This window comes from Camponotus vicinus, unplaced genomic scaffold (genome assembly GCF_025532165.1).
Source record: "Camponotus vicinus isolate PSW18456_S1 unplaced genomic scaffold, iyCamVici1.0 SCAF_13, whole genome shotgun sequence".
Taxonomy (NCBI): domain Eukaryota; kingdom Metazoa; phylum Arthropoda; class Insecta; order Hymenoptera; family Formicidae; genus Camponotus; species Camponotus vicinus.
In genome coordinates, this window is record NW_028141949.1 from 15,598,041 (window position 1) to 15,612,598 (window position 14,558).

At 33.9% G+C, this 14,558-nt stretch overlaps 1 protein-coding gene across 9 annotated transcripts in view; it reads right to left on the reverse strand.

The window, feature by feature from the left end:
• Oatp74d (Organic anion transporting polypeptide 74D) overlaps positions 1-14,558 on the reverse strand; it is a 99,631-nt gene that overhangs the window by 60,772 nt on the left and 24,301 nt on the right. The window contains exons 1-2 of one of the 9 annotated variants that reach the window (XM_083087584.1): positions 12,129-14,224; positions 10,302-11,277 (exon numbers count right to left, since the gene is read on the reverse strand). The exons of 1 other annotated variant lie outside the window; for it this stretch is intronic. The gene's annotated coding sequence lies outside the window, so the exon portion shown is untranslated. Of the gene's footprint in view, positions 1-10,301; positions 14,225-14,558 lie in introns of those variants that run through there. 7 more of the 9 variants (XM_083087580.1, XM_083087581.1, XM_083087579.1 and 4 more) reach the window with 7 other exon arrangements.

Genomic DNA, 14,558 nt, shown 5'->3' on the forward strand with positions numbered 1-14,558 from the left:
TAGTGCAATATCATTCGGCTAGATTGCACTCGCGAACCGTGGCGATGCAACGACGATGGCACGACGCGAAGAAAACGCGTGCTGGAAAATAAATTACGGACGTTAACTCCCGAAGGTGAAGTTGATTTCGTAAAAAATGATGCCGTAAATATTTTCCGCTGCAATGCGTTATTTCGCAATGTGCGACAGCGAGAAAATTTATTCAATTCGATTCATTACGCATTATTGTACACGGAGAATATACTATTTTAAATCAGCAAAATAAGGTAATTTTGTTCATGAGTAAATATTTTTATAGAATTATATATTTAAAAAAATAATCATGTTAATGTTCCTCAATAAAAGAAAAAATATTTGTTCAGAGGCAAAATTGCCAGATAATTAATTACAGTAAATGTTTACTTTTTCATATTTGTATTATTACCTTATTATATTTGTATTATAACATGTGTAAAATACCGTAATGTTTCTCGTGCATTTATTTTCCAATCTTACAATTAGATATATAAAAAAAACAAATTAAATTGATTAAATGTTTTGATATGAGTCTATGACCGTTAGATAAAAATCATATAGATAAGAAAAAAGGCAAGACTAAAAAAACATAGTAATTGGACGATATTAATAAAAATATAATTGTCATTAACAAGAATTTAATTAATGTATCTTAATTTAAAAAAAGTTAGTTATGTGATGTTTCCAAAATGAGAGAGAGATAAATCCCTCCTCCCCTCTTCTAAAGTATTAATAGAGATTAGTAGAAATAAAAATTTAGAGTTCAAATGTACATCTAGAATAGGTAGGTACACAGAGTACGATTTTTTTTAAATATACGTTAGAATGATTATTGTGATTTATCTATTTATGGAATGATAACGCAATATCGTTATTTCGTGATACCCATGTATGACGCTTTATTGATATGATATGATAAGTTTGAGATAAATAAATTATAATATTTCCTGTTAGATAAATTATAATATTTTCTATCGTAAAAATATTGAGCATATGCTCTTTTCCTTGCACTCGATATTTTTGCATGTGCCTTATATATTTTCTTCTTGAGAGCCTTGAATCGTAACACCATGTGTAAACTGGAGGTGATAACAAAATTCTTATCTTGTACGCAAACTTTAGCATCGCGAAGTTAACGAACCGGCGGATGTAGATTAATTGTTTAAGCACCGCAGTAAGAGTGCATTTATGGCGAAGATAATAAACCGAGTTTTACAATATTTGCCGAAAAAGAACTACAATGTTAACGAACGAGCTTGCAACCTCGAGCCTTCAAGATTATCCAAAGAAACAATATTGTTTCTTTAACTTGTCTAACAAAAAGAGATATATTTTATATCCAGGCACATCACATTAATCACATCATATTAATTTTTGATATTATATTTTAATTAAAATTTCCATAATGAAGATGTTTATTTGCAAAAAAGATTTGTGCATTCTATTTCCAATGAACTATGCTAGATATGGTTTCCACATATGTGTGTGTGTGTGGTCAGATAACGGCTGCATTTTTTTCTTAAATTTCTTAGACTAACATTCCAGAGTATCAATTTTCACCTAACAGACAGATTATATCTCCCCTATATGTTAACATCTGTATTTTTTTAGGATCGTAGTTTCCCAATCGTCGGGATACCTTTTTCAGGTGATTCCTCTTGACCAAAACAGATTATTAATGTCAATGTAGAAAATAGATTATTAATATCAACGCTGTCTCTCATATCACATTAAATCTCAAACTTATCATATCATACCAATAAAGCGTCATGCAAATAACGATATTGCGATATCATTCCATAAATAGATAAATCACAATAGAATCACTCCAACGTATATTTAAAAAAAAATCATACTCTGTGTACCTACCTATTCTAGATGTACATTTGAACTCTAAATTTTTATTTCTACTAATCTCTATTAATACTTTAGAAGAGGAGAGGAGGGATTTATCTCTCTCTCATTTTGGAAACATCACAATCCACATTCAATTTGCATTCATTAAGAAATCAGTTTTATTTATTTTGTATGATTATTTCTAACTTTTAATGTTAGTCAAATTAATCTTTACTTTAATCAGACCAGATAATTCATTAATTAACTGTAAATGCATTGTTTATTCACGGAAAATTTTCTCATAATCTTTTCTTGTTCCTTCAATTAGCCATAATGGCAGCGATTATCACCTGTATAAGTAAAATGTCCTTTAAAGGTGCGACGTTTGTTGTACGAGAAGAGTTATTCGACATCGGAAGCGGGGAAAAGAGGCAAGAAAAGTCTGTTAAAGGGCGCGAAGGGTGCCGTAAATGCACTTCTCCGTCGAGTACGCCCTTGAAAAGTGTAGCCCTTTTAAACCTGTTTTCATTGCGATTCTTGTAACACCAGCCTACGCCTTCGTACCTGTACAACGATGGACGGGACGCGAGCAAGAGTGTTCCTTTTCCACGTTCTTAGTTTCCTTCTTGTCGTAATGGACTCTCGGCCTCCTTATTCTACTTCTCTTCTCGCTTTCCTATGAATTTCATCGAAAGCATACTTATTTGTCTATTCTCTACCAGGAGCAAAATTGATCGGAATAAGCATGACCAATTTAAAAAAGTAGAATAAATATTTATGCGAATTAGGCGCCACACATCTGATGCAAATATAAAACTTATAGAGAAAAAAATAGGAAAATTACAATTAAATAGAAAAAATAAAAAAATATGTCTGAAATCTGCATTACATATTTAAAAAAAAAATAGTTTTGCAATTTATATCGTTCAAAAAATTTTTGCATACATATTAATAAAAAAGAAAATTAACCTTTTAGAAGTCATATTTTAAGTTATTTAATTGAAAAATCCATAACCTACATCAATGCAATTCTTTTAGGCTGGTATATCATGAAGTATGTATATCAGTTCAAGTACTGGTAATAAGATAAGAAAATAGAAATAATTAAATATGATACTGAGATATGAATACTCAAATATTATTCATGAGCCCGATACAATCAAGGCGGATCACGACGTAAACAGTTTTCAAAACTATAAAATATTTGATAACAGCAAGAGAGAAACATATCTTAAAATTATGTTTTTCACAGAAAATAAATATTTTTTTAAATAAATATTAATTGTCATCTCTCTTACATTGATTTATTTACTAAAATTCCTTTCTCTCCTGTCTTCCTTTCCCACTTTCTCTATCTGTTCCTTCTTTTCTTTTTCCTCTCTTCCTCTTTTCCCTTTCCTTCTCTTCTTGTTCTCTTCTTGTTTTTCTTCCCTTCTTTCTTTCCTTTTTCTCTTCTTCTCTTTTCTCCTTCTTTTCTCTCCTTTCCCTCTCCTTCTTCCTCTTTTTTTGCACTTATCCTCCTATTTGATTCTTTCTCTTTTTCTTTCTACCGTTGCGTCTTCTTTCTTTCTCTTTCTCTTTCTCTGTCTCTCCTCTTTCCTTTCTCTTCTTCTCTTCTTTTCTCCTACTCTTTCTTTCATTTCTCGACGTGCAATATCATCATTGTGTGCTCTACCACATACCATCTCAAAGACGTTATAAATAACTGCGTTCAACCCCGCGTGCATCTGTGATTACGATCGCGGAAGATAGCAGAATGCACGGCGGTCATGTTGTTGCACTCTACGTCCGGACTCTTCGGGACCATGCACGAGAACTTTTCCTTAGCTTGTCATTATGGAACTCGTTCCGTTCTGCTACGACACATCGCTGCATAGATCTGCTAATGTGTCTTTTTTCGAATACAAACATAAAACATTTTGCATGCATTTTTTACGTTATTTACTAAAAATTTGAAAAACAAATTTACTGCAGCAGAAGCTGAAGGAAATACTATTGCATTCTACGTTTGATAAGTAAAACTAAATCTTTTGTCTCGAATAAATAAACTAGTTTATATAAATTCTCTATTTTCTATATACACTTTTTATATACATTCTCTCTAACGCAACAATTAATATTTAAAAAAATTGGTCTAATTAAGAGACTATTGTAAAATTTATGACATAAATAAACCTTATAAATTATATTTTCCCATAAAAAGCGATACTATAAACTTTACAAATTATATTAAAATTTATGTATATGTATATATGTGTGAATAATTAGAATTGAAATTAAAATTTTATTATTTACTTGCATTTCTAGAAATTAAATCGTTTTTCGTATATTTCGTATAAATCAATTTATTCACGATAATATCTCATGCATATTACCATGTATCAGTAAATATTTTTAATTGATGTTGCATAAATAATTAATTCAAATTAAATATAATTACAAATATCGTAGAAAAAAGTCCACATAGGAGATCAAAAACTATTTTTTATTTTATGCATCCAATCGACACAAAATAATGTTATATTATTTTACATCTGCAAGTATGTAACATATAATTAATCAGTTTTAATTTGCCTTAATATCTATATCCAGAAATTAATATTCGATATAGTTGGATATTTATAAAAAGTGAAGAATATATTCACATAGACACTGTGGCAAATAAAGTTCAAAATCGCCGAAACTCGCAAAAGATAAAGTGAAATTGCATACAAATGAGAGATTGATAGAATTCTTTATAAGTCTTATCGATTCTCATGATTGTTCTGTTACTCATATCATCTAATTTTAAACATGAGATTATGATTGTCCCCCTCATAGAAGTACTTAGTTTATCACACGCAAATCAATCATAGAATCGTGCTTGATGATAATCTCGGGTCAAAGTTCGTTCTCAAGTCATCAAGCACATTATAGACGCGCTCTAGCGTACCAATATAATAAGCACATGCGGAAATGGAGATTAAGATAATAGGTTTTAATCCACATCCATCAAAGCACGTGCTAATTAATCTATCAGGTAAATTATAAAAAAAATTATTTTCATGAAATAAACACAGCAATAGAATTATTGAATATAAAATATGTATATAATAATTTCATTTTATTATTCCGTCATTATAATAAACAATTTTGGACCAAATATATTCTTAATTCGATCAATTGACATCGAGTTATCCATATCTAAAAGAAAATTCATATTTTATTTTATAAAATTTCTGCGATGGTAGAAAAAAATATTTCATATCATACAGAATTAAAATAAAAATTATTTATGTTTATTTTGAAAATATTCCTTTTTATATTATTATATGTAATTAAGACTTTTTGAAGAAAAAATGTACAAATATAATATTAAAATTAAAATCCAATATACAATTTTGTTTTAGATATATATAAAAAAAATTTTTCAAAATTGACTCATTTATTTTATATTTGAAGCTTAAATTAAAGTTGATTTTTACCATACATTTATATTGATGTGTATAAAACAAAAAAAAAACTACACAAATAGATAAAGTGATAAATGATAAAATAGATATACTATCTATATCAATAAAGTATTATTATTATCTTAATATCAATATGACAAATATGACAATATGACAAATGGACACTTGCGACATTCTTTTTTTATCTTGGCAAGGAATCAATTTAGTTTTATATAGCTCCGTATAGTTTAAGTTGGTCTCGTAACTGGTTGTAACAGTCTAGTTTAGAACTAAATTATCTCAACATCAAATATTTCGAGAAATTCGCTTAAGAGATGCTCTGTGATCAGATAAAAACGCGAAAAATATTTATCGAGATTCACAATTATTATGCAAATAATTTACAATACATTTAAAAGCGCAAATTGTGAAATTTTATTAGCATAAAAGCAGAAACAAGGTAAAGGATTACATGACTCATTCGAATTATTTCATTTGATCGTAACTTTGATAATGAAGAACAGGTTGCACGGCTCGAATCCGTCAATCGATAAGCGAGCGGGCATCAAAGCAAAATCACCGCTCATCAGCTGTTCTTATACGAAGAGCAAACGACTGAGCGAATTCTGCTTCGATATTGGCAATTCGTTATTTTATCACGATCGATGGATCGTGTAATGGGCACGAGGCGTGTCGACTCTCCTCTGCGACTGCAGATCGTGACCGCGTGTCTTCCTGTGTGTGCCAGGCCGTATAGAGGATATTAAACCTTGCTCTGTAAATCCGCTTGTATTATCACTTCCTCTTATGTAATCATTTCAACCAATCCTTTCATTATTTATTTGATAATCATCTGATTATTCTTGTACAGTTAACTCATTTACGTCATGTGTATATACATATCTTATAAGAAGTAACTCTCTTACACTTACGCTTTTTTTATGCCTACTTTTATATTTTTAAATATGAACTTTTTTAAGAAGGAAAAAGATCAAATCGTATCAATGCCGCTTTAATAACATCGCCTCCAAATATTGATAGATATGTTTTATCCCCGCCTTTAGCGATAGTAAAAGTATCAGCTTGACTCTTTGATGTTTCTCGGACAGAATCGGAGCGCGATAGATAACCTTCGTGTTCAGATTAAAGCTTCGCGCTTGCGTAAAGAGAAAATATGTATGTTGTATGTACGAAAATGCACTCAGCAATTGGGTATCGACATAATCACGCGCGTATTCTCGGAATTAGAATTATTCAAAGGTTGCTCGGACCGGGACGCGAATGATAATAAACGCAGCACGCGGGCGATATCGATAACCGGTTTAATGTGAGAGTATTTATAAAATTACAACACATTAATTTAATGAAAGCGAAAGTGTACAGTCGTGTCATTTTTTCCCGCGCCACCGACAAATCAAAACGACGATGGATTTTCACGGTAGAAACTGTACTCGTGAAATATACTGCGACTGCAGAATTGCTATCAATCCGATAAGAAATAAAAACAAAATTAAATCAAAATCAATTTACGTCATTCGATCTATAATTACCGCGATATTTTAATCTCATTAATTATTTATTTAACATGCTGATCTTAATATCAAATTGTCGCAATGGTAATCAAAGACATAATCGCAATGAAATACAGCACACACTTCTTCAGTTTCGAAAATATAAAAAAATAATACGATAAATTAAGAAGGATAAAAAATATAATATAGCATTTTTATCATTGTTGAAAATATATTGGAAAATATTATATCAGCACAGTGTGAAAATATTATGATGCAAAATGCCGTTTTTGCAATTTTGACAGATTTACTTGTTACTGAGAATCCGTTTTATAAAACTATATATTATATTATCTACAAAACTTGGAGACATAATTAGTGACGCATTTTCGCAGGCACATTAATCCGTTAGCATAATGTAGTTAATACCTATTTGTTTCTACGACTAATATTTGCTTAGCTAACGCCTGGACTCTAACGCGCTACTCAAGCATGATATTACGAGTAAGATAAGTAAAGAGATGTACATAAAGCATGGCGTTTCGTAGGTTTCTCGGGTATGATAAAAATTGCGTGGGAGATCAAAATTATTACTCCAATTAGCGGATACCTATTCTAGAGCAAAATAGAGGTATATACTAATATATTTTATATACAAGTGCGTACAAAATATGTAATATCAAAATAAACTTCTAGAATGTAGCGTGAAAATGATATTAAAATAAATAAAATATTATAAAAATCTATATATAACATTTAACTTATGTATACATATATATGTCTTTGGCATATATGTATATTTTAATATCAAAAACGCACTCGGTGCTTGCATAATCATGATCATCAATTTCATGTATGAAAGGAGCTTTAAAATTTACTCGTATAAATCTTTAATGAGATTTATATACAGCACGTTCGTTGTTTTCTAATAATAAATAATATACGCGTAAAATATATCGGTGTAGAATATTTCTGAAACTAAACCAAACTTGTTACTCGACGAGCGAATAAGTTAAACATCTAAATTTATAATCGAAGCAATCGTGAAATTTGCGTCGATCATTGAAATGCTCGCATTTCGCGTCGCGTGACTATGCAAATCGTATATCTGTGGCAAGTGACAGCATAATGATCCGAGTTATTACTTTGCTACATGACTATGATTATGTATATCCATCAATCACACTCGGTACTTGGACCAGGGAAAAAAATTCGTCAAATCTATCCGCCATAATAATCGCGTTCACCACTCGATAATTATTTCACGTTCTGGAAATGCCGAACTCGATATTTCGATTATTTTTAAGAGATATTTAAATGTTAAATTATTGCATTCATTATTACATTTTTTTATCATATTAATGTGTTTATACATGTTTTATTCACATTTAAATTGAATTTCATGTTAGAGTTTACGCATAATTTAAATTAACTATAGTAAGTAATGTAAATATTAGAATGTTTATAATCTAATGGATGTGTTTAATAATCTTATACAGATGAAAATATTAAATTATAAAGTTGGTCCGAAGAAAGCTTATAAATTATTTTGATGTATCCTCTCTTGGATGGATTTCTTTCATCAAAACCATCGAGCGGAGAAAACCCGCAAGAAGGAAACTGAAAAGTGAACGTTTCTCTTTCGCAATCAGTGCCAATTATACAAAGTTGAAGCCAAGTTTTTGTTGCTTCTCACCGTGGGATTCGTGGAATGTCATTAGTCGTTCTTCCTCATCTAAAGTAGTCATAATCGAGATTTCTAAATAATAATTCCATAAAGCTTCGAGATAAAAAATCTTTATATCATATTTTAGCCTTCATTTTGCTCTTCTAATTCACTTACAAATTCGCCAAAGCGATTCCCCTTGCCAGATCTTCGCAAATAGTAAGATATTTCGCATAAATGAACCGAGAGAAGAGGCTTTCTTATTGCCATTCGTATTTATTCAATCGATCGAGGTGCACGTATAATTTTATTCGTTAATCGGCGCTCATCAGGACGACAGATCACGTTCCTGAGAATTTTCGAAGGTCCCTCGAGCGAGCGTGTCGCGTCGCATCGCGCAATCTCGAATTTTATCCCCCTCGTGTATAATTCAGCCCAAGTGGGAGATATGGCAAGCGACGTCCGGTCCATGCGCCATAGCCATGCGCGACAGAAAACACGAATTTCTGCGGACCGAGCTTGACTAGCCGATAAAATAAACCATGATGCAAATATGAGTCGTCGTATCAATAGCCAAGATATTTCACTCTATACGTATCGAAAATAAAAAGCATTTTCTATCAATCGCGATAAGTCTGATTAATTAATACGCGCGAGTTGACAAATAAAAAAAATTTAATAAATTTTTATCAATCAATATTTTATCACTCGTATTTCTCGCAATATTTACCGCATACTCTTATTATCTACTTTTATTTTCTTTTGTACACTTTATTTCCTAGTTATTACTATTTATTCACTTTCATAATTTAATAGGCTAATTTAATACAATTTATTAGAAATGTTGCATATTTTTGAACAGATATTATTAGTTTATCTAAAATATTATGAAAATAAAGAACAAAAGTTGGAATAGATTAATTCATATGTACATTTTATGATAAATTATTCATATTGACCCACTGCTGACGTTATTATTAAAGATGGCCAATATTATTAAAAAATATTACGTTTCGATGCATCATTGTGACAGAATGACGGGAATATCGCCAACGCAGATATCGATGATCGATGAGAAATTTTCAAGAGATAGCAGCTGCTTCGAATTATTGTTTAAAATCGCTTTTCGAGTGTATAATAATACAAAGTTTTTCATCATCTAATTATCATAAATAATAATTCCCGACGTAAATGTGCTTCCCTTATTGTAAAAAATATTTAATATATGAGAAAGAGAATTTGCGATGTTATGTTGAGAAGCACCAATGACGCAGTATGCGAAACACGTGTAAAAATAATCTCGATATACGTCGGAATTAGCATCCATACTCGAAGTTTGCTCCGAAACGTACGCGGCATCAGACATGTTACTTTCAACGATTGATTGAGATACAAAATTAGAAAGAAAAAGTTAGTATGCTTTATCGAATTAAATCCATTTCAATGTAATACATTGTGAAAAGATATATAATAAATATATGTGTATAGATCCACATTTTTTACGTAATTTTTTGCAAACATTTACAAAAGCAAAATATAATAAGATTGAATTAAATACAATGATTACTAATTAAAAGTATTGATGCAATATCGAATTACATCCTTCTTCCTCTCATGTTACCGTAGCCTAAGGGGTAACGAGTAATTCGCCCCGGATGTAAGTCAACCGCGGAATGCGTTAGCTTCTCACGGTCTCGATCAACCCTTCGAAAGACCGACGCATCCCCGAACCCATCGCAACCCCCATTGTCGAGCATCACGAGTCATTGCTTTTACGGTCACCACGCGATCAAAGTCGCGAGAGAATGAGAAAGAAAAAAAAAAGAGAAATGCAACTCCTACCTGTCACAGGTCGCAGTGCTTTTGGTTGGTGTCATGCGTCATCGGCGCAGAATCGGCCGCTCGTTCATGAGGGAGAATCAGCCGGGAAGAGAGAAGAGAGAGAGAGAGAGAGAAAGAAAAGGAGAGAGAGAGAGAAGAACACTCGTGGGAAGCACGAAAGAGAAACAGGGAGAAAGAGGAACACATACAGTCAACGCAGTACCACCTTGAGATATTTGGCGGGCTCTAAAATAGCAATAGCTTCGCGTCCTCCGTCGACGTTTTGCTGCTTCCTCGACGCTGTGACGATACATACACATACACACATACATACACACACATGCGCGCTGCGTGCTGTGTGCTGCGTCCTGTTCGTTTCTTCCTCCTCGTCGCTGCGAAATTTGCCTCACTTTTATATCTGAATACAATTTGGAGGAACCAACTCTGTCACGCTATTGTCCCTTCCGCTTTCTTCACATTCGATCATTAATCGTACGTATCTTAAAATGCACTGCTTCGCGCTTTACGAGATTGATGTCGTCGTTAATATCGCCGAGAGAGAGTTTGCTCTGACGTTTCCCTCAAAGAGACAATCTCGAAAAATACTCATTCGTCTTTATCCCACCACTCTGGGCCGGATCTCCGCCGACCTCTCTTTCGCCTCCCTCGCCGTCTGCGACCAGATCTGCAGTATCTAGGTATCCGTGTCGTCGTGCACGTCGATCGGACTTTGCACGCATTACAGATCCATTGATCCTTTGTCCCCTCACCACTGTCCTCCCACACCCGACATCCGTCGCAGCTGCCACCGTCGTCGTCGTTGTCGTCGTCGTCGTCGCCGTCGTCTTCGTCGTCTACGTCGTCGCCGTCGTCGCCGTCGCCGCCGCCACGCTGATGCCAGCCTCTCTGTTTGCGCGGATTGTCTTATCTCGGTGTGCACGGCACTTGACGAATCATGCTGGGATTATTGTGGCTCTCCGGTTCTTCGGAATCGCTCCTTCCAAATCGGAAAATCGATGTTAAGTAAAGCTAAACCGATTTTCACGGGATGTTTATTATCAGGGTGCTTCACGAATTTTGAGAATCATTTCTTCAAGTATCACGAGGACCGAATGTCAGACTGACAATCAGAAAGTTTAATCCGATACGGTTGGAGAAATGATGATGATTAATGAATATTGATATAATTGAAACTTAATGATAATACAAACTAATGTTTTTTGCAACGATTATTAAATGTCATTGACAAGCAAATTTCACAATTGATGGTCTAAATGTTGATCTGTAAGGTAAATGCTACTGTTCACAATTACTTGATCAATCGTGCTGATCTCTATATGCTAATATTAGTGCGAAAGTTATGACTCCTAGAAAATTTCTTTGCGCTCCTCCACATCGAAAAGAAAAGGCGACAACTTATCATTTTTCCCGTAGTCGATCAATAAACTCGAAAAGTTTCCGTTTTAAATTGTGCCGCGTTTACGATATATGTTACCTCTCTATTCTTAACGCGAACAATTCTCTCGAGCAATCTTGCAGCGAATAATCATCCCACTGCGACCTGCTCCCTTCGCATTGATTGATAGCTTCCAGAGCAAGCTTCTCCCACGTGCCAATTCGTCGATCCTCGCGATGACTAGCTGAACGACCGACCGATTGCGCTTTTCCCTAACAACGTTTAGAATGTTATTTCCCCAGGACCGCTGCTATTTTCTTCGGCTCTTATATTCGCGCGATACAAAAATTTGGTGAATTCCACTTTTCGCTTTACTTCATGCAAACCTTTTTCTAAGCGGAATCCTCAATCATCAAGGTACCACCTTTTTAGATGAAACTTCCTTGACGTACCGATTCACCCTCACTTTCTTCTTCCTCTTCCCGTCGTCCCGCACGTGCCGGTTTAGTCTAGACATACGAAGTGATAAACACCGAAGTCTCCCTTGGCAGAGCAAGAGAGACGAAGAGATGCTCGCGGCTCCGCGGTTCGTGCGCGACTGACCGAGGGCGAGAGTCGTTATTGGGAGCAGAGCGCCTCAAGTCTATTCTCCTCTCTCTCTTTTTCTCTTTCTGCTACACTCTCTCGCGTTCTCTATCTTACTCCGTCTCTCTCACGCCTGTTCTATCACATTCCCGCGTTGATCTCTCTGTCTGTTTCTCGCGCGAAAAATCATTCTCTCTCCCTACCTCCCTCCCACCCTCATTCCTACCCTCCATTCCTCCTTCCTTTCTCCTTCTCTTCTGCTTCTATCTCTCTCTTCCTTCCTCTCTCCCTCTTTGTCACTTTCTCTCTCTCTCTCTCTCCCTCTCTCTTTTTCTCTCCCCGTTTTGCTCTGCTCCACTCTCATGAAGAAACCTATCTCTCTTTTTCTCTCTCTCTCTCTCTCTCGTTCTCACCGCTGACGCACTCGCGGTTGTGTCGTACCGTCGATCTCTGTCATTCCTACTCTCGTTCCATCTCTTTCCATCTACCATCTCATCTCTCGTCGCTGAACAGGTTCACTCTTCAGCTCCCGTTCAGCTCGCGGAGCAGGCGCGAAACGAACGAAACCGAAACTCAAACTCGACGACCGCCTCCACTAGCTCTCTTCTTCTTTTTTTTCTTATTCTTCTTCGTGATGCTGTTCATCTTCTTCGGCACGACGCTATTCTTTTTCCTCTTCAGCGATGTCAAGGTGGTTCCTTTTTGGTGTCTCCTCCATTTCTCGCTTCCATCTTTATCTTGGTCTAGAGATTTTCTACCTCGGTTAGTTATATTTTTTTAGGTTGATTTCTATTATCTATATCTTCACCTTGTGCAATCTATAAAAAAAATAAGATATATGTTTGTATATTTTGTTCTTTGATTTCCTCGCATTTTGTTCATGCATATTTCTCTGTGTGCATATTTTTCTCTTTCTTTAAACATATATTTTTTCATCATTTTTTTCTTCTTATATTCTTACCACATGTTATTCACATCTCTCCTCCTTAATGTACCTTCTTCTTAGACTTTATACTTTATTTTTCTCTTATTCTCTTGTGTATTTTTATCTTTGTTCAATAGATGTCAATAGATATTTTTTATCATTTTTTTGCTTATTTTTCTCTGTTACATTTAATAAGATTTTTCTAATAATATCTCCATATATTCCTCTCCTATATTCTTCTGTCGTTCTTCTTATTATTTAATCGTTTCTTTTCCTTTCCGCGTTTTACTTATTTTTTTATTTTTAAAGTATTTTTTTCAACATTTTCATCAGTCTTCTAATTTATTTACGCTTTCTTCACTTTCAAATACGCTTTTATTCTCCATGTCTAATCCTGTTTCTCTTTTTCCGTGTCTCTTCGTTCTTCTGGTCGAATACCTTTCCTCCGACAATTCTCCTCCTCAATCGTCGTTGTTTTTCTCAACTCTCTCTTTCTCAGTTTCGTATAAACAGTATACTTCCCTCAAAATCCTGTCAAAACTCTCCATCCTCGTCTTTACAGCTACGAGCGAAGACATTGCCCAAAACTGGTTGGAAGACGCTCCGGCGCTCGTTTCGGCCCCATAATCGACTGACCAGACTGCCGGACCACATAGTCACCCGTCCTACTTCTCTCTCCTTATCCCTTCATGATTATTCTCCTTAGACATTTTTGCCCTTCTTCTGACTTTATAAAAATAAAATTCCATGAAAACAGAAACTAATGGCTAGTAAATATTGTACGATCAAGTCATTGTCAAAATGTAATCCTTTATAAGTCTCTAATTGATGGAAATCGATTTATAAATTAGACAATTGAAAACTCTGGGTCCCTTCTGCTTTCTTTTCCTCTATAACGTTTTTCTTTCTTTCTCAATAGAAGAATTAATACTATCCTTCTCCATTAACTCTTTAATCGTTTATAATGTAATATTAAAAAATATTTATTACTTGTTCCGTACTATATATATAACGTATTTAATTAATAAAAAGCTAAATGATATATTCTTAAACAAACATAAGTCAAATTGTTAAAATCAATTTAATATGATAATATCTTTTATTCATTGTTAATTTTCTTAACAGGAAAATATTCTAAAATTTTATACTTTCACTATCACGGTTTTTTTTTAAATTTTGAGTTTTAAAATTTCCAATTCTTTGTCTATTTCTTTCAAATCTTTGTCTTTGCTATAATTAACGCTGGATTTTTATCAAATTATTTAAAAAATATAACATTAACCGTTAAAAATTGAATCGATCTAACCAGATAAAATAATAATACGAGTGTCATGGGATGCCAAAAGTACCAACTCCGATTTGGCGATTAGGG